Source organism: Protopterus annectens, chromosome 1.part0 (assembly GCF_019279795.1).
Source record: "Protopterus annectens isolate FY-2018-M chromosome 1.part0, PAN1.0, whole genome shotgun sequence".
NCBI lineage: Eukaryota > Metazoa > Chordata > Ceratodontiformes > Protopteridae > Protopterus > Protopterus annectens.
The window spans coordinates 1,928,833,513-1,928,855,268 of NC_056725.1; the positions used below are offsets into that span (position 1 = coordinate 1,928,833,513).

Genomic DNA, 21,756 nt, shown 5'->3' on the forward strand with positions numbered 1-21,756 from the left:
GCTGCACCTGCAAAAATCTTTAACAGTCTGCATAGACTTAGCTTTGTCCTCCATTTTCTTTAAAACTGCTTCCACAGGCGGTCCAAACAACACATCAGACTGTAAAGGAGCATCCAAAATCCTGGTCTTAACATGCTCAGCTAAATTCTGATCCTTCAACCAGGCATGTCAGAACAGAACTAGTAGCAGCCAGAGGCCTGAACAGCATCAAAACCACACTGCAAAGAATGCTTACCCACTTGTTCAGACACATGAACCAAATCCAGCAATTCTTTACACTCAATACCTTCCGCCAAAGCATCCACCTTAGATTTCAATTGTGAAAGGAGATAATTCTGATATTTCAGCATATGAAACTGACAATTCAACGCCTCATGGCTAGAGTGGAAGAAGTATACTTTCTTACCCCACCTATCCAAAGCCCTTGCCTCTTTATCAGAGGGTACAGGATTTTTAACCACAGAAGCTTTAACACCTTTAGGCCCCTGAGAAACAGTTTCTGGGTCCCCTGGGACTCTTAAACAAATACTTATGAGCTTCGGGCACCCTATAATACCTATCAGGCTTAACAGGAGCAGGAGGCAAGGAGTCAGGGTTCAGGGAAGCCTCTGCAAAAACATCCTCCACCACATTCAACACAGGAGGAATAGCTAAGGGCCTATGCTGGGGTAAAACAAGAATTCCCTAAGCCTTTTCCTGAATCAGAGTAATCCTGGCCTTCCCATTTAAAGTGCTCCCTCATGGAGTGAAGAGTCTCTGAAAATGAAAAATCCTCAGGAGGAGAAGCTGTAGGAGTGGAATCATCCACATCAGAATCAGAATAAGCAGGAAACTCTTGCAAGTCTTCCACAGAAGACTCTGAAGCCTGTGAACACTGTTCAAAACTATCAAACTCCTGTTCCACCCTAGGCCTCTTATCAGGCGGGGCATAGAACCTCTAATCAGAGTAATCAAATCCTCTGCCATTTTAAGCATATGTTTCTTAGGCACAGAGCCCGAAATGCTAGGTGAAGCCCCTACAGAAGCTGAACTTGGCCTACCTCTAAAAGAAGCTTTGGCAACAGAAGGAGAGGCCCTAACTACCTTGGGAAGAGAGGGAAGAACAGTTACCTGAGAAGCCCCTCAGCCTGGCCTACCTCCTGAGAGGGCACATCCTGTAACAGTAAAGTATCTGCCTGAGACTCCATAGAGACTCCTGGCAAAACCTCTGGCAAAGAACCGACGTCCGGACTGCGGTTCCTCACCCTAGGCTTCACTGTTTTGTCCTTGCGCTTCTTGGATGAAGCGGGCGCGGAGCATCCGACGGCATATTATCCCAAACACTAACCTAGCACAATCAAGAATCTAGCACAAGAGCGGCAACCAACAACCCTAAACAAGGTATACACAATGTATGATAAATCTGCTTCCCACAAGAAATACAGTTATTCACTTTTTCTGACATCCGGTTAAATACTGAGGCAAGAAAAACCAAAATGTTAACTCTGTTTCGGTCTGAAACGAAAATCTCAGAACGCCAACCTGCACTCGCAAAATTGCTTCAAAGACTGAGGAAATGACGCCGGTCATGCGCATGACCGACGTCAGCCTTATACTCTGGTATTCGGGCCGACTGGGACGCGGACTATACCCAATAGTCAGGACTGCAGCAAGGGAAGACGAAGAACATCCAAAGTGTAATGACTGTAACAGTGAAACACGATGAACATCACTTGGAACAACCTCGTGTTGATCAGGATTGAATGCAGAAATGGTTAAGGAGAGGTGAATTTAAATCAAAAGACAAAAGATCAATACTAGCAGCCCAAGACAGTAGACTACATCCATGACATGTTGGTTTGCAAAGTTCATTGAACATGTGGGAGAAGCAGACAAACAGGTTTTGTAAAACAGAAATGGAAACAGTCGCACATCTTGTTGCTAGTTATGATATACTAATGGCAGAAGAACTATACACTGAAAGGCATAATAATGTGGCAAGATTGTTGCATTGGGGATTGTGCAAACATTATAATACTGAAGTAACTGAAAAACACTGGAAACATAAGCCACACAGTATCACAGAAAATGAAAAAGTTTATATCACATGGGATCATCCATAACCAAAAGTTCAAAAAATAGACACAAGAAAACCAGATATAGTAGTTCATGAAAAGAAGACACAAGTAGCAATGATCACTGAAACTGCTACTGTCGGTGACTACAGTGTCTTATGTACAGAGAGATACAAAGTCATAAAATACCAGGATCTGCAGTCAGAAATGAGGGCAATGTGGAAGAAGGATACCCAGACAGTTATGGTAGTAGAAGTAGGTGCAAGGGATCTTATAAAAAAGAATTTACAATCGTACTTGGATATCTTACGGATATACGTAACTCCATATGAACTGCAGAAGGAGTCATTACTGGGCACCACCATGTGGTGTGAACAGCACTTCTAGTGGACATCAAAAACTGAAACAATACTAATTTCAATCATACTTTGACTTAGGAATGGGGTCTATTCCCGTCATGGAATTAGAAACCCAAAAGACTTGGAGAAATTAAAAAAGGGTATAGAAATATTTGTGTAAACATTTCCATGGGAGAATTTATTTATTTTTTTATTTAGTTGCATATCTAGGATTAAGACATATCCATCCCGAACACTGATCATCTGTAACATCTTTATCTGTATATCTTTATTTAATTGTTCACTCCATGCTATTTTTACCTTTGTACTGTATTGTCTTCTCAGATATAATATTGTCTTATGTGCTCTATTTATTATTCTTTTCTAGTCTGTTATTCCTGTAGTGGCATCAATTATAAAATTACTTCCCATCTATCACATACTTTCCCTGAGCCCTAACATTAGACTTGCATACACAAGTCGATCAGTTCAATAATCTACAAATCTGTCTAGCTTATCCAGTCTTACTTATAATTTTTCAAGTAGTGTCTTGCCAAATTTCCATAGCTGCTTGCTCAACATCCCATTTCAATCAAATCCCCACGTATCTCATCCTGTTTTGACCCCACACTAAGTCATGTATTGGGGCAGATGTATATACATATTTCTCTAAGTATCTAGCTTTCTCTGATATTTTATGGTATCCTGGCCTTCCAAAAACACCTCCTTAGTTCCTATAGTGTTCCAATTTCTTGCTGTCATACATCCTTAATGAAAGGCTGTCACTTCTCTCATAAAGTTCTTTACTACCTCAGTGCAGCTACCACCTTCAAAATGAATGCATAAAATTCCCAGGCTTGTTTGGGTGAAGATGTACATTTACTGCAACCACATTATATTCAGCCACTACAATAACCATCTTCAGCGCCATGTGTATAAAACATTGTTATAATAAGAAAGGAGAGACATGCACGTTTGATTTCTTTTTGTCTTAGAGCAATAAGTAAGCAAAGAGCAACAAAGCAGCCAACTACAGGAGGTGATGGGAGTGGAATGCTGCAAAGGTTCTGCGGCAGAGGGTTTCTGGAAACATTTTTGAGTATACGGTACTGCCATACCTTTTGGCAACACTTTACCCTAAAAGAAGAGTTTGCTTACCTCAAGGCAGCATTCTTGGACTTGCAGACTACTTCTCCCATGCTGGGGATAACAAGAACCACTGCCACTGTTTCAGCCAGTAACATGAAGTGGCTGGACCAAAGTGAGATTCAGGTAATCTCTGTCCATCTTTCTTACAATTAATCATAAAGGAAATAAGCAAAGGGCCAAAGTTCAGTCTGATACAAGAAGCATAAACAACAAAAGTCTGGCTTATTTTCCATTATTCAGCCTGTCACTATGCAACAGCAGTAAACACAGCACTTAATAAACTGTAAGCTAGGGAGGAGGGGTTAACTAAAGCAAGTGTGACCTGCAAACATGATTAGAAAATACACAATCACTTGGTGCATTAACACAGTCTCTTTTGAAAAGTACAATCATAAAGATCCATCTTTAAGTACAGAATTTAAGTTAGGAAGCTCGCCAAAGCAGTCCTGCCAAAGTCTCAACATGATTCATTAGCTTCCCCACAAAGCAAACCTGTAGACGTATCAATTAACAGCTCTGCTATGAGTTATAACAAATGGCACTGACCAGAAAAAAGTTCTCAAATTCATCTCGTATGAACATAGCAAATTAAAGTACCAGAACAATACATATGTCCACCTGTCCCAAGAAACTGCAGCACCAGACTTTTAAGTAATACAAGGGGGTCTGGGCGAGATTCATAAACCAAAGTTAATACAGTTCATCCACATATTATTAGGTTGGCATAGCATACATTTACAAGTTTCTGCTTGTCTATACATGTAAACCAAAAAAATGCAAGATGTTTGGCATAATAAAGGGGGCTGGTATGTAAAAAAAGTGCCTGGAAATGCAACGCATCACCTTCCTATAATGACTGTGAGATATGAAACAAGGTATGATGTATGTCACTTGAAGAGAAGAAGCCATGTAGCTGTAGGAGCCACATCAAGCAGCCATATTTCGTACCACCGCTGCACACAGCTGGGCTTACCTGTGCAATGCAGGATACACGTTTACATTCACGACCTAGTCATTTTGTTAAATGCCCATTGAACTAAACAGGCTTGATTATCTGAGACTCTCTGAAAAGTGATGTGAAGACATAGCCAAATACAGAACACAATTCTAACGGCTATGAGCAGGGGAAGAATGGAGTACATGCACAATCCCTTCACTGTTATTATTTCCAATTTGTTTATGAATCACACACAGCAAAACAACCAGAGCTCTGGGTATTGTATAATACTTACACTTCAGGTACTGAATAACACTTAATGGGTCCTTCCATGTTTTGCAGGGGCTTGCCCCCTGAAAAAAAATGTTACTTTGTTTTTCGCTAGTTGCATGCATCAAGGGTTTTACACATGCATGCGCAGCTGAGTGTTGGCATTTCCACTGTCGACCTTTTACAGTTGACATTCTTGCCATCAACATTGTGGTGTGTTGACAGGATGTACAAATCCCATATTGCTGCATGCATACATATACACAAGCACACACCCAAACACTCATAGTTTCATAGGTAAGTACTAAGCTGGCTGTCCTTGTGTGCCATTTTAATCCTAGCCAGTTTCCCTTTTTATGTTCAAATTAACCTATCCCATTTGGTTAGAGATTAGCCTTACCCATTCCATGGTAAACATGTGATTCATCTCTCAGTGTAAATATGCATCTGTATTCATACAAAACATATGCACAAATACACATAGATGCACACAAATATATTTTTCGTATAAAACATATGCATATATGCAAGTGTATGTGTGTACATATCTTTTACATATACATCTCAACAAGCACACACAGCACCTGCAGTACATATTCATTTTCAATGTCTACAGTCTTGGGAAAACTATGAAAATGGGGGTCTGCATCTGTTTTTCTGTCTGTTATGCATGTTACTATATCCAAAAGATACGACATGAATCTTGACAAAGCTGTTTTTGCTTGGTCAATTTGCATGACGTCACTATTTTATAAATAAAGTGGCCTTTAAATAATATTTGAAGCCAGCTTGTCTCAAACTTTTTTCTGAACTTGAGAAATAAAACAGACATATTTTAACAAAACTCAGTCAACAGCTCCAAACTGCTAAAAAATTGAATATTAAAACCTTTAGAACCAGTAAATTTGTCGACAAAAAAGACTTGGCTAGTATGTAGGATTAGTGGCAAAATTTAAGGTTTGATAAGACAGACCCTTCTCTTAGACTGATAATTCAACTATCCTAGGCTTTCAGAACAATTCAGAAAATTACACATACAACTGGCACTTTTCCTATGTATAATTTTGTGCGTGTGTTTGCGTACGAGTATATTTTGAAATTTCAATGTGCAAAAATATCATCAATCATTAAATCAACTTCTGCACGTTGACATCCAGTTTAAATGACCAGTCAACACTATACTGACTACAAGATGAACCAAATGCTTTCCTTTCATGAGCAGTCAACTAAAAAAAAATTGAACAGTAACTTAATCAGGCAAGCTTTTTCTGAATAGTGATACTGTTAGGAAAAGGGTTTTTCATAATGTAATGTGTAGGGTTGGGGTTTGGGCAGGGATGGGGTTACGGGGTTAGGGATAGCACCTATGAGTTATGGTTACAGGGTCAGGGATAGCACCTATGAGTAAGGATGGACAGGCATCTTTTCCCAGCTAGGATACAAAGGAATATGTACAGCTGTGGGCTGAGTTCTAGTTGTCTGGTGAGGGAGGAAAAAGACAGCTGGAGAAAGAACTTTGGTTTAAGTCAGTGGTGCAAAGTAAAAGGCGGTCAGCAGACAAGTCTCACAGAAGGGTTATCTTGCAACATTCAGTGGAAGTCTTTGCCAAGACTGGTCTGTCCTAGCCACTGCTTCTGCAGGACAATGCTGTTAATCAAGTGCTCTATTTTGTTCTGTGACTGAATGACTGCCTACGTGCAAATAAACACCCTAGTGCTGAAAACACATCCCTGTTTACCTAACTGAACAAGTCTGTCACTGGATGTACTTTTCCTTCTGGAAAAGATTCAGTCATGTGAAGAATGCACGGCATACAGTCAACTGGAAGTGGTTGGACACTACATTTACAAGCAGGACATCTTTGAAATAAAAGCAAAACAAAATGTAATGTGCAGGTGGTACTGCGGTAGCGTTGTCGCCTCACAGTAAGACGTTATCCTGTTCGATTCTCAGCTTGAGCATCTTCTGTGTGGAGACATGCATGAATGGGCGTACCTTCGTTGAAGGTTGTGCGTCAGGGCCGGCAACTTGGCATGTAAAAATCTACTAATCTACTGCCAATCATTAGCGGACCGGAGTTCCACTGTGGTGACCCCTAACCGGGAAAAGCCGACAGACACGGCAACAAGACTAGATGTTTTGAATCCCATTACAAATAGAGCCTGCATAGAAAATGGAATACACATTTCAAAGCAGTTATGGCATGCTTCCTACTTCTTTGTCTTATATACTCACAAAACAACCTACAAGTCATTTAAGAAGAATCCTACAACCACTACTTCCTGAAGCAAAATAGATGAGCTTTGAACAGAAAGACTTACTTGTTAAGTAGTCATGTACATAACCAGAAATAATATTCCACATACAGAAGCACAAATACTAAATATTGTGTTACCCTTTGCTTAGAGCACACAATTTCAAGCAGGAAGTGGTCGTTCTGCTGGTTATTCCCCTCCTTCTCAGTAGCCAGTGAGTTTCATATTTCCATTGTTAAATGGGTTAGTACACTGGTCTGCACAGAAAGACAACTGGAAGGTAAAGTCAGCTTCAGGAAATAGATTTAGGCCAAAGTAAAAGATGAGACTACCACTTCAGCAACACTGAAGGACAATAACAGCTTTTGGAATGAAAACATCATAACTAAGGGCAGGGTTAGGAATGGGTTACTCCAGACACACATACAGCTTCAGAGGTGCCACCCTCGGTGGCACTTTTATTATCTAAAACTATAACCAAGCCTAACAGCAACACTGGGTGTAGAAACAAACAGTAATTTTACTTAATCTCTAACTCAAAATTGAAGTTTCTTGTTTGCTGTCAGACTTCTCCCCAGTGCCTAATACTATACAGTGTTGGCTTTTAGAAAAATCTGCTTCATAATACAAGCAACAAATATTAGCAGTAGTAAAAACTAAAATGCAGTTCAAAACTAATCTGGCATTACTCAAATGGTCAGTGTGCATAGGGGTTAGAGTTTCTGGGGGTCTATATATCGAAGTTTCAAAACTTCAAATCTGATATGGTCGACACCATATAAATCAAAGTTCTGAAATGTCGAAAATGTAATAAAACACAACAACCTACAAAAACAAATCATTTAAATGCTCTAAGCAGCGGGGCAAGCCCCCTGCACCCCCCACATCCCCTGCTACTTAAATATACCAACTCCGAGATTGCACTACAGTGCAGAAAAGTGAAATCTTCCCTTTCCGCACTGTACGGAGATCTCCGTTAACAGTGCATAAAAGTGAAATCTTCCCTTTCCACGCTGTACGGAGATCTCCGTTAACAGATTAGAAGTTTCAAGACTTCGATCATATGTTGTCGACCATATCGGATTCGAAGTTTTGAAACTTAGATGATCTGATGTAGACCCGAGTTTCTGTCTCACAAAGCCTGGGCCTGGTTCTCAGGTTTAGTTCCTGGATGGGGTGTTTTCTATAGAAAATCTGCCTATTCTCCTCCCATTGTCTGTCTAAGTTTTTGCTGGGATCTTTAAATTCCACTCATACTCCAAAGACATGCTGGTAGAGGATTTGGCAGCAAGACCAAATGCCACAGTGTGTGTGTGTGTGTGTGTGTGTGTGTGTGTGTGTGTGTGTGTGTGTGTGTGTGTGAGCACGTGCATGTACAGTTTTGCAAGAGATTGCCTGTGCATTCTGTAATTGACATGTATCCCATCCATAAGTGGTTGCACTCCTTACACTCTCTACTTGTTGGAAAAGATTATGGCTTCCCTGAGATCCTGAATACGTTAAAGAAAACATTGGGAAATTAATGAAAGAAATGTCTTATGGATTCATAATAAAAGAGAAAAACTCAAAATGAAAGCTGAAAAGTTAGGAATGAAGGAACCATATAGTTCACATTTACACCTAGTTTGCATGGACACATTTTACGTAACTTTCCGCAACACATCTGCAAACAAGAGGCTGAATTGTGACAGGAACTGTACATATAAACAAGCTCTGTTTACTTAGAATTATTGTGGAGGCTTCAGGAATTAGACAACTGAAGGGTGTAAGCACACAGCAAAGCGAGAACATCTATACAAACAACACAATTGCCACTGCTTCATGCAAACTAAGAGAATATGAAATGCAGAAAGTTATTCACAGGCAACAAATACTTTAGTGCTTCATTATAGTTATCAGAGCAACTGTTTGCAAATTTCAAAAGCAAAACTGATCATAAAATTAAAGACATTTAATTGCCCATGAAGACAGACAGAGATCAGTCAAAAAAAGGCATCAACAATTAGAACCCAGCTCATCAGGGACATAACTCGCAAATCATACTGTGTCAGTTATGACCAGCAGGACATCAAATTTGAGAAGGGCATAAAAATCTGTGACACTTACAGAAAATTCTGAATCAAAATATGCTATAATTTTACTGTATATATTCACCAGACCCCGCATATAAGCCATTGCATGCAGTCATGGACAATTTGGCTACACTGATGAAAAATGTCAACAAAGTAATACCAAAATCTTTGCAATCCTGTGAACTCAACAGTACACAGCTGTTTTTGACACAATGAAGTACAGTAGCTGTCCAACAGACAGGTGCTGAAGGACCCTACAGGCTGTCTGGAAGAAATGAATGTGTTCTTGCAGGAAAAAGGCCACACAACACTCATTTTAAAGACCCCTTGTAGCCACAGAAATTTCTCTTAAAGAATGACTTTACTCCAGATTTAAATAACTTCAACAGAAAGCCACAAGTAAAGGCATTCACTTTTAAAAGGACTGACATTCATTTAAAAGCTAATTTTTAAACATCTTTATTGAATTATTACTTGTGACAGAGACAAATGTTTACATAAAAGTTAAACTACATTAACAACTTCACATTTACAAACATCATACATCACACATATACTGTTACATATCATATAATCTAAGCAGCATTACATAAATTATTCAATTCCTGCCATCTCTTAAATTTCATTTCTCCTCCAAAACATTTTTCTGCATGTATTGTTCCCACAATTTTCATTTTTTCTACTTAATTTACTCCCACCCTTTTCTAAAGACCCCACTTCCTGTTATTTTATCTCTGTTACAGTATTCACTACTTTAATTATAGGTGCTTTATGTGGGAAAACAAACTATACTCACTGCTACATTTCCTCATCAATGAAACAATTCAAACAATGAGCTTGACCAAGAATCTGACAGACATGACTTTAAACTTGGAAGAACAGATTCTGATTCCAGAATACCAAACAGGAGAGGATAGAGCAACTTTTATGCTTACCTTGCAACCCCTTGCAGCAAAAACGTCTTCATTCAACTTTTCTGCAATCAAATGTTGATTTTGAGGTGGAATTGACTATTTTGAAAGTCCAAGGAGTTGTGTCAAAATTAAGTGTCTTGGTTTTGGACCCCCAAAATCTAGAAAGGCAGAAGTTAATCTTGTTACTAAAACACAGACAGAAGAAATCCATAATTTTCAAATGTTTAATCAGCTTTTGTCTTACATGTAGAATTCCTTAGCAGACAACTACAGCAACATGAAGACATCCAAATGTGGCATTATGTCCATCTTGTGATCAAGGTTAAGTACATATATATGTGCTCACCAGCATGAAGTGCATCAAAACAACTTATGAACTAGAGTGAATAATGAACTGTTTACTCCTCTGCTGAGAAAAGAACACAGTGGGCACACAGGTCTTGCAGTGAAGTGCTCTGCAAACACACTCTTCATGATACCACAGTAAACTGGTAAGTTAGCCAAAAATATTACAGTAGACTCCCTCTTATCCAGCCTCACTGGGACCAGACCTTAGGCTGGATACACAAATGGCTGATTAATCCAAAAAAAACATACAAAGTAGCATTTACAGGTTGTAAATCAGATTAGAAAATTATGAATATATGATGTACAGTAAAGTCTCACTTAACCGCCACCCATGGGGATTGGTAGATGCCAGTTAAGTGTATGTTCCGGTTGCTTGAGATATGCTTTGCGATTTTTGATTGGCTCGTATACTGGCATACGGGCCAATCAAAAATGGCAAAGCAGAGCCTCTTATGTTCAATACAGAACAGCAGGCTGTTCCATACTGAACAGAAGAGGCTTCCCTTTGGGATTTTTGATTGGCTCGTATGCCGGCATGCAAGCCAATCAAAAATTGCAAAGGTGAGCCTCTTCTTTTCAATGTGTAACTGTGGGCTGCTCCGTAATGAACAGAAGAGGCTTCCCTTTGAGATTGCCAATCAAATGGCGGTTGCTTGAGTCCTGGATAACGGGATTTTCCTGTATTGATTACCAGTGCTCTTACTCAACTTTATTTTACTTTCAGGAAGTAATACATTGTCTCGGAATACAGTGCACTATACTTTTTCCTGGAATTGGCAATGGAAATGTGATTCAAGCAAAAAAAATCTTGACAAAAATATGGCCGATTAACAGGAGTCTGGTTAAAGGGAGACTGGATAAGAGGGGCTCTACTATACAGAGTTTTAATATAACTGTACAAAGATGTTAGCTGTAGAAAAGGGGAAACAGTTTTCTTAATGTGAAATCACACACACACACATAGTTAGAGTTAAGTACATACATAATTATTCCTATACGCATGCAACATATTTTCAGTTGTGTCTGCTGATATCCTAAAGGAGGGGGACAAAGAAGCTAGAAAGAGGGGGGGGTAGGAAACCTAAAACAATGGGGGATCTAGCCGTCAGAATACATGAGGACAGTTAAAATGTTTAAATGTACATTACTGACATCAGTAAGGCAGCCAGCTAATTATTTGACAGCCAAATGTGGAAATCAAATACTTTCAGTCCTCTAAAGGGACGTACTACATCTGCGTGATACCCTGTCCTCAAAACACATCCCCTCAAACACAAACACATGAAAATATTCCCTTAAGTACACAAAGGATTACTCCAACAGTACTCTGACTAGAAACAGTTTCTTATAAAGACACACAAGACTAAATCTCAGATAAATGTTTCTCATTTTCCCATCCACATCCCCCATCTCCACACACCTTTACTTTATTATTCTCACTACAAGATGGCTGCAACTTGAATAACAAAATAATAAACATGTAAATATATACATAAATAATTGCATTATTTGTTCTTTCTTTGTGATCCCAGAGACAAAATGCTACTGTCCTGGCAAGAGAAAGCAGAAAACAAGCAATTTAGTTTTGAGTACATGAAGGGAAAGTCACTGAACATGTTGATTCTTACAAACGTTAAGGGGCATTTCTACTTGTTCAGTGCTTTAGGCTAGTTATTAGAGGGCAGAGCAGAAAGGTCTACATAGTAATGCCAGGGCTGCCTATAACAGTAGCAGGGATACAAGAGCACAGCTTTAATCAAGAGAAGTGTAAGGGGTGTTGCCCCCCCCCCCCCACACACACACACAGATACAGAAAAAAAACGAAGTACAGTGACTGCCTTTATGATTTCTCAATTTTCAGTTCAGACTGCATTCACTAAAATTGTTCTTGTGAAAGATGCATGGCTCCACATCAGTAAACATAATTTTATTTTTAAAAAATCAATAAACATCTCTTTTGTTTTTTATTAAGCTACTTAACAAGGAGGTTCTCGCACTAAAGTTCTCAAGACTGTTGCTTAGTGGAGAAATTAAAACCTTATACCTGAGATTACCAACTCCTGTCCAAGGGAATGGAACTCAAACAAACAGCAATTTATGAATCTAACATTACTGATGTCCATTACATAAGAAAATGGACTGTTGTTCATAATATCTGAATACCTAATTGAGGTCAAGTGACAAAATTGGGCATTAGAGAGACAAATAAGACAATAAAGTGTAGAGCGAGGTACCTTCAACACAGAAAGCAGGATAAAGCAATTCTACTTGTCATGAACATCACTGAATTTGCCCAGCTCTGTGTAGTGTAGAGTAATCCGGAAACAACAGCTATAGAAAGACAAAGGATCAGAGGAGTGACAACAGTACTGCAATGAGAAGGGAAGCATACCTCAAATATGGGCACCACCAAGGTATTGTGTTTTCTAAGCCAGCACTATTTATATCATCCATGCCTGCTTTGTGGTCCACTGTAGTATACTGTACCATGTACCCCAAGCCTATCTTACCTGTGGCATCTATGTTCTTATCTGCATTAACATACTATACTGTATAATTTAAGCCTGCAGTACTTGTGACATCCATGCCTGCACTGTAGTCTTAAACCACTTTTTTGTGTGTTTGCTTTACCCCCCCCCCCTTTGCAATTAATCCTGTTATTCTTGTAAAATATAGTGCAATGAATATCTTGTCTTGGTATAGAAGAATGGTATACAACTTGCTTTCAATCTAGCTCTAGCCTCTACATCCACACTGGAACACTGAAAAACCCATTACTGCTACCGAGTACTGAATCCTACTGCTGCCTAATACCGAATCCTGGAAACCCCTCACTGCTACCGGATACTGAATCCAGGAAACCCCTTACTGCTACCAGACACTGAATTCTGGAAAAATCCTTACTGCTACCCAATACTGAACACTGGAAAACTCATTACTGCTACCCAATACTGAATCCTACTGCTGCCTAATACAGAATCCTGGAAACCCCTCACTGCTACCTGACACTGAATCTGGGAAACCCCTCACTGCTACCCGATACTGAATCCAGGAAACCCCTTACTGCTACCTGATACTGAATCTGGGAATCCCCTTATTGCTACCTGATAATAAATCCTGGAAACGCCTTATTTCTACCTGATACTGAATCCTGGAAAATCCCTTACTGTTACCCAATACTGAATCCTGGAAAACCCCTTACTGCTCACCAATACTGACCCCTGCTGCTTCTTAATACCGAATCCTAGAAAACTCCTTACTGCTACCTGATACTGAATCTGGGAAACCAATTGCTGCTACCTGATACTGAATCCGGGAAACCCCTTACTGCTACCTGATACTGAATCCTGGAAAACTCCTTATTGCTACCTGATACTGAATCCTGGAAACCTCTTACTGCTACCCGATATGGAATCCGGGAAAACCCTTACTGCTACCTGATTCTGAATCCTGGAAAACTTCTTACTGCTACCTAATACTGAATCCTGGAAAACCCCTTACTGCTACCAAATACTGAATCCTACTGTTGCCTAATACTGAATCCTGGAAAACCCCTTACTGATACCAGATACTGAATCCAGGAAACCCCTTACTGCTACCAGACACTGAATCCTTGGAAACCCATTACTGCTACCTGATACTGAATCCTGGAAAACCCCTTACTGCAACCCAACATTGAATCCTGGAAAACCCCTTACTGCTATCCAGTACTGAATCCTGGAAAACGCTTACTGTTACCTGCTACTGAATCCTGGAAACCCCTTAATGCTACTTGATACTGAATCCTACAAACCTCTTACTGTTACTTCACACTGAATCCTGGAAAACCCCTTAAAGCTACCCATTACTGAATCCTAATGCTGTCTAATACTGAATCCTGGAAAACCCTCACTGCTACCTGATGCCGAATCCTGGAAAATCTTTATTGTTACCGGATACTGAATCCTGGAAACCCCTTACTGCTACCAGATACTGAATCCGGGAAACCCCTTACTGCTACCTGACACTGAATCCAGGAAACTCCTTACTGCTGCCCAATACTGAATCCTACTGCTGCCTCATACTGAATAGGGGAAACTCCTTACTGTTACCCGACACTGGATCTGGGAAACCCCTTACTGCTACCCAATAATGAATCCTACTGCTGCTTAATACTGAATCCTGGAAACCTCTTACTGCTACCCGATACTGAATCTGGGAAACCCCTTACTGCTACCTGATACTGAATCCGGGAAACCCCTTACTGCTACCCAATAATGAATCCGGGAAACCCCTTACTGCTACCTGATACTGAATCCGGGAAACCCCTTACTGCTACCCGATACTGAATCCGGGAAACCCCTTACTGCTACCCGATACTGAATCCGGGAAACCCCTTACTGCTACCTGACAGTGAATCCAGGAAACTCCTTACTGCTACCCTATACTGAATCCTACTGCTGTCTAACACTGAATAGGGAAAACCCCTTACTGCTACCTGACACTGAATATGGGAAACACCTTACTGCTACGCAATACTGAATCCTACTGCTGCTTAATATTGAATCCTGGAAACCTCTTACTGCTACCAGATACTGAATCTGGGAAACCCCTTACTGCTATCTAATACTGAATCTGGGAAACCCTTTACTGCTACCCAATACTGAATCCGGGAAACCCCTTACTGCTACCCAATAATGAATCCGGGAAACCCCTTACTGCTACCTGATACTTAATCTGGGAAACCCCTTACTGCTACCCAATACTGAATACTACTGGTGCTTAATACTGAATCCGGGAAACCTCTTACTGCTACCTAATACTGAACCCGGGACTTTCTGCTACCTGATACTGAATCCTGGAAACCTCTTACTGCTACCTAATACTGAACCCGGGACTTTCTGCTACCTGATACTGAATCCGGGAAACCCCTTACTGCTACCTGATACTGAATCTTGGAAAACCCTTACTGCTACCAGATACTGAATACAGGAAAACTCCTTACTGTGACCCATTACTGAATCCTGGAAACCCCTTACTGCTAACTAATAATGAATCCACCTGTGAAAGGTATAATACTTACTCAAATTGGAAGCCAACCTCTTACAAACTATGCCTGTCAGCAGACAGCATATACTGTTAACCCGCTGCAATCCAACATTAACACTAAACCTACTTAAAGTTGAGGTACTGAAGAAAACCTTGCCTAAGCTTCCCACACAGCACATTAATACACCCAGGTCATAGCCACATACCTACATCTTACCTAATATACATACATCTGCATCCAGTAATACCTCCTCAAACAGAGGGTCATCCAACCAGCAAGTTTATGCCCTTAAGGCTATCAAAGCATGTTGCCACCTACCACAATGTCTTAGTTACTTTTGACTTTATGGACAAGCATACTGATGTTTCACCCACCACACCAAGCAAAGGCATCATGACCGCTAGCAATATCTCACATACTAAGATCTGTGATGTCACTAGCACCCTTAGATACCTCCACCCAACGAAAGCATACAATATGGGTTCTATATTACCAGATTGAAACTTTAGTTAGTCGAATAATTAAAGATCAATCTGGTAATATCAAAATCCAAAAACCGTGAATGGATGATTTCATGCAGGGAAATAATTCCCTTGGCCATTATGCGGATTATGCTCTTTTATCCAATGTACAGTGATCTTGGAGTTGGTATATTTAGTTGGGGGAGCGTGGGGGCACAGCCCCCCACATTGGGTGGAGTGGGGTGGGGTGAAGCCCCCCCACTTGATTTCGGTTTAAATGTTTTTTTTTTTCCATGTGGCCAAGGGAATTCTTTCCCTGCATGAAATTGGCTGTTCGCAGTTTTTGGATTTTGACATTACCAGATCGATCTTTAATTATTCGACTAAATAAAGTTTTGATCTAGTAATATAGACCTTACAATATGGTTACTGCTTCTGTGGAAGTGAATGACTATAGATGCTCCATCTCAGGAAGGATGAAGGCAAGACATGGCTGGGATCTATATGTATGTGACCAAGCCAAGGAAGAAGCTAGTCTTGACCAGTATCTTGCCTTCAGTAAGAATGATGCCACAATTCAAACAAAAAACTGAGTTTAACAACTGGCTCTGCAACCAGTGTCATTCTAGCGTGATCCAATGTGTGTCAGCATGGCAGATGATGGCAAAGAGTCACATATACTTTGCAGAGATGACCTGCACCTCACCTCCAATCCTTCTGTTTTACTATTTCGGATATTTACTAATGCCACTATGCCTTTTATGCAGTCATTCTTCTACACCTTCCAACTTAAATTCTAATTTGGCCTGTATCAGCTTGACACTACTCTATGCTAAGAGTCATGGTAAGGAAATAACTGACCCTTGAATACTTACTAAAACTTAGTTTCACTGTAATGACAACACTCCCTCTTTACCTAGGTTTAGCAACTGTCATTTATTTAGACCCTCTGTAGATGGCAGAAGTGTAGCTGAATTCATCCACAATCCCATTGTCTCACATCAAATTCCAAACAACAATCACAAACAACCACAATCTCTGGAAAAACCTAGAATCGATAAACAAGTCCAATTATTAAATAGATTTGAGAACAAGGCTTTGGTGCTCTTTTTCTTTCTTGTGTATGAGAATGAATTTGGAATGTAATATCTCTCAAAGAGAAGAACAGACATAAGGACCACCCTCCTCAAAACCCATTTAATCATAAAACTCACTCAGATGAGAGGACTAGACACATTTAAAATGTGCTGCATGACTAGTGAGAAACAAGTTCAGTTTTGTCTCCACTACTCAGCACACATTGTTACCCTAAATAACTTCCAAATTGCTTCAACATCTACATATTTTATTCCCATCTCCTATGCAGTCTTCGCCCGAGATAGAGAAGACTAAGTCAAGGAAGAAGGAATGGTGGTGCTCGAAACATCTCTCACAATTGCCCCTAATTTTTGCCCCACATTTTGCCCACTTGCTTGTAAAATATTTGATAAATCACCAAGGATTATTGTCAACCAGTGATGCCAGACATTAGTTTCACATTTCTCATTGTATGTAAAGTACATGTGCTTGCAAAACCAATAGTTCTAGTAACTTTTTAAGTGAAGTATAACAACATTTAAAGTTGTCCCTGATTTTGAGCTTCCTCACATTATTTTTGCCGTTGTCCCTGATGCTTTAGAAAAGAAGTTGTGAGCTACGGCTCCAAAAGTCGTTTACTGCGCTAGACCAAGGTACACAGAGACACACGCATCATGTGAAACTGTGTGCCCCAATAAGTGCTTCAAAACCTGTCTCAGTATCTTTACGGGTCGTGTCTGACTCTCAGGTAAAGCCCCCCCCCGAACATCTACTCATTTTGCTGCTGTGCTGCACTGCTTCACATACAACCTAACTTTTTGATGGAGCAGAAGTAGCTGTATGGTTGTCCTTTGAACCACTGAGTACCACAAACAGCACCCTGTTTAATGCTCATGTCGGGGTACAGACAGCAGAAGTACCCTGTTTTAACGTTGGTTTGAAGGCATTGAAGTAGCTTGGTTTCTGACACCATTTAATGTGGATGCAAATGTAGTTTTAAGGTCTTGCAGACGGGTAGGTAGGATGTGTGTGTGTGTATACACCTAAAGCTGATTGGCAATAATATCAATACATTTAGAGTTTCAAATTTTACCCTATCCTGGAGCTCTATCTGGTTACGTGACTTGCTCAGGGTCACTCATTAGGCAAATGGAGTTAGAAAGAATCAAACCCTGTATCCTTGACTACAGAAGACAATTTGCTGAGAACCTTAATCCTCCATATCAACTACCAGACCTTCATTAAATTTTTTTGGCAAAAACACTAAGGATTACAGCCAGTCAGTTATTAAAGTTTCATAGATTGTTCAGAAAAAAATCTATGTCAGTGCAACACTTGTTCTGTTAGCTTTTTAAACGAATTAGAGTTGTCTGGCACTGAAGGCTATGAGGTATTAAACAACTGCTTACAGAAGTCAAAAGTACAGGATTTGAATCTTACCATCTTCTTTTACATACCATGTGACTTTGAACAAGTTACTCAGAAAGTACTCTTGGGCTAGCCCTGAAAAGGGACACTTTCTCCAGTGGGTACACTTGATTAACCAACAGAATAAAAGAAATTGGTATTTAAATGTTGTCCCTTTTCAGGCCTTTGTCCCCCACCCCACCCAAATTGTTTCTGGCTTTATCCAGATTTTCTGAGTAAATAAGATGAGAGCTACATTATTCTGCTTCTGGTAAAATGTGTGGCTTTTTAGCAAATTGTTGTGGACTGTAGTCCCTAAAACAATAGCAGGCATGTACGTTTTGGACTTTGTATGCTTCAAACAATGCTTGTTAAGCCGTAGCTTGTTGTTCTAGCAACCAAGTGTGTAAGAACACTATTTAAAATCTGTTCTTGATTTATGTCTTAGTTTCCGATTCTTTTTTTTCCAAACACCTTTATACTGAATTATCACTTGTGACACAGGCAAATTTACATTCATAAAAAAGTAATCCCACTATAATTAACATAACAAACATTTTACTTCACATATATTGCTATATGTCATACAACCTAGGCAGCAATACATAAATTACTCAATTCCTGCCTTTTTTCTTTCTTTCTTTTTTTTAAACAATTAACATCTTTATTAAACCATCACTTTGTTTCTGATCCTTGAGCTAAGAAGTTGGGAGCATACAGGAGAGTTGTACTTTATGGTTCTGACATCAGTAAGCTGCGTTAGATTTCTGGGTGATTATTTATGCATTTATTCACTCACTTGATCTCAAGCAGATATCCAAGGTATACAGTCGCACAAGTGGCTACAATTGGGGGGTGGGGGGCCAGATATCAAAGTATTACCAAAGTAGTAGATAGAATAAGTATCTAAGTAGACAAGCTAAGAGGGAATATGACAATAATTTGCTTATTTTGTGTATGTGTGGGAGGGGGGATGCCTGCACTTTTACAATTTTGCTCTCAAGTCTCCAACATTAGGTGAACTGGGTGTGCAGTAAAACACAATAAATTACAAGCGCTGCATAACTTTTGCCTTACAATTAGTGTAACAGGAAAATGTTACACTGTAACAAAGAGACTACTCTGGCAGGCAAATAGAAACTAGGTGTCAAAACAACTTTTTGTAGGTGTAAATTCCACATTTTAACCATGCTGTGAACTTCCTTCCAATTATTTTAGTAAATGTGTCATATTTTACCTACCTGTTCCACATTATACAAGATAATGCCGTATTCCACATTTTGAAGATGGAAGGTTGACTATGGCTGCACTTTCTTTAAATTATTTTGCTTGTTGCAAGACTGTACTTGACTGTATTGCTTGATTCTAACTGGAGTGGATGATTTTTTTTTTTTAACTTGATTTGCTCACGGGGGATTGTTACTTGACTTGCTCACCTGGGGCCTTGGGCTTTTGCAACCTGAGTTGCTATTCCCGAGTGTCTCTACTGATTGGAGAACCAATTATGTGGTAAAACACACTACCCCAAATTTTATATTACAATTGCTGGATAACCATTATTAATTAATGTGCAGCCAAGTGACTGTTCTGGCAAGCTAAGGGAATTTGCACATCAAAAGAAGTTGTTACAACTATAATGTATATGTTTTAACAATTCTGTGAATGTAATGCAAGCATAATTTAAAATCTGCCCCCCTCATACCTTGGAATGGGTAACTGTGATCAGACATTCAAGTCTAAATGTGTTGGTGTTAGTACTGCAGAGCAACAACAGGAGCACTAGGAGGCTGCTGTTGTTACAGTTCCTTAGTACATTTTTGATTTTCTCAATAGTGAGTTTTCCTTGAAGATCTGGAAAATTTTAACATGAAGTGGCTGCTTAAGGTTGTCACTGTACTTCAGGTATTTCACTGCATTTTTGAGTTTTAAGCTATTTTGATGTTTCAAAATAATTGTTTATTTTTTTAATGGAACCTGACATATTAATCTCTTTTTGAAGATCTTCTTCCCAGACTCTATTTTAAGTCTCTTTTTATACGAGTCATGCTTTATATAAAACAACAACTTTTTTTTACTGTCAAAGAATTAAAATGGCAGCAGTGTGTCATAGGCATCCTGCACAGCATATGGAACCTGACAACATTGTGTCTGAATTATTCTGATTTGTATTCTTAGCACTGCTGTTACTTCTAAACTGTAGTTGGAAATCCTCGACAAAATAAGGCAACTGAACTGCAGAAGTTTTTAAGGCTGCAAATTCATAGTCTTTCAAGTGCTGACAGATCCCTCCTCCCACTCTTCCTAGGGTGACAGAGCTCTCTCTGCAATGCAGAAGTGGTTAACAGACCACTCGTCAGCATCAAAGAACTTTTAAGAGACATGTAAACATGTTCACTTTTTACAAATATCTGCAGTGCTAAGCTACGTGTGTGTGTGTGTGTGTGTGTGTGTGTGTGTGTGTGTGTGTGTGTGTGTGTGTGTGTGTGTTGCCTTGTCCTAACCTAAATGTTGGTGAAACGTGCTGTATTTGTATTTACTTAAAAGTATTACAAATTCTGTCATATTATCTCTATCCTTATAAACCTACTGCCAATCATTAGCAAACCGGAGTTCCGCTGTGGCGACCCGTAACCGGGAAAAGCCAAAATACACAACAACAACAACAACAATAATCTCTATCCTTATAAAGCAGAACAGTACAAAACTGGTACACTTTGCTGTTCTTGCATTTATGTTATGAGATTGTTTTCCTCTTTTTCCTGTGCCACAAATGCCTTTGTGTCATTGTCACACTTCTTTCCGATTGTTGGCTACTGAAGAGATTTGTTGCATTACAGCATGCTAGTACATCATCCAAACCTATATAAATATGGAGCATGACAGATTTATTCTCTGCAGTACACATACTTCCAGGATATGTGAACTATTTAAATGCACCGTTAGGCTGTGGCATCTGCTATTTTTTCAGAGAAATGATCTTTTATGTTTAACAACAGAATGCAGGTGAATTGTTGCCATACAATTTTTCTGTGCCTCACCAGCTAGCTAATGTGCCCCCATAATACCCTCACAAGAAAGGAAACTTGTTGCTGCCACTGCCTGCATTATTTGTAAACATGACTCTGGAGATAGAAAGACTGAGACAGAGTCACCTTTTTGGATTTTTCTTCTTACTCATTAACCAAGGGATTAGCTGCTTTACCAAATAGCACCTAGAAGCAAAAGGAAAGTTACTGATCTTAGAAGTAATAAGTGATATTTTTTGACAAAAGTGTTCTTTTTAGCCAAGCCTGATTTTTGAATTAAACATGGCAGACTGCACATCTGAAACCATAGTAAAGGTGCAATACAGATGCATATGAATATAAAGAAACATGAGAGACCTTCTTCTCTTTTTCATTAAAACAGCACCTGTAAAACTGTATTTGCAAAAAGATCACATCCT

General features: G+C 39.5%; 1 protein-coding gene across 1 annotated transcript in view; it reads right to left on the bottom strand.

Moving 5' to 3' along the window:
* Positions 1-21,756, bottom strand: part of RAI14 (retinoic acid induced 14) — a gene marked incomplete in the record, with an annotated part of 1,743,343 nt that overhangs the window by 1,534,118 nt on the left and 187,469 nt on the right. Inside the window, 1 exon segment of the mRNA XM_044070211.1 lies at positions 10,011-10,147.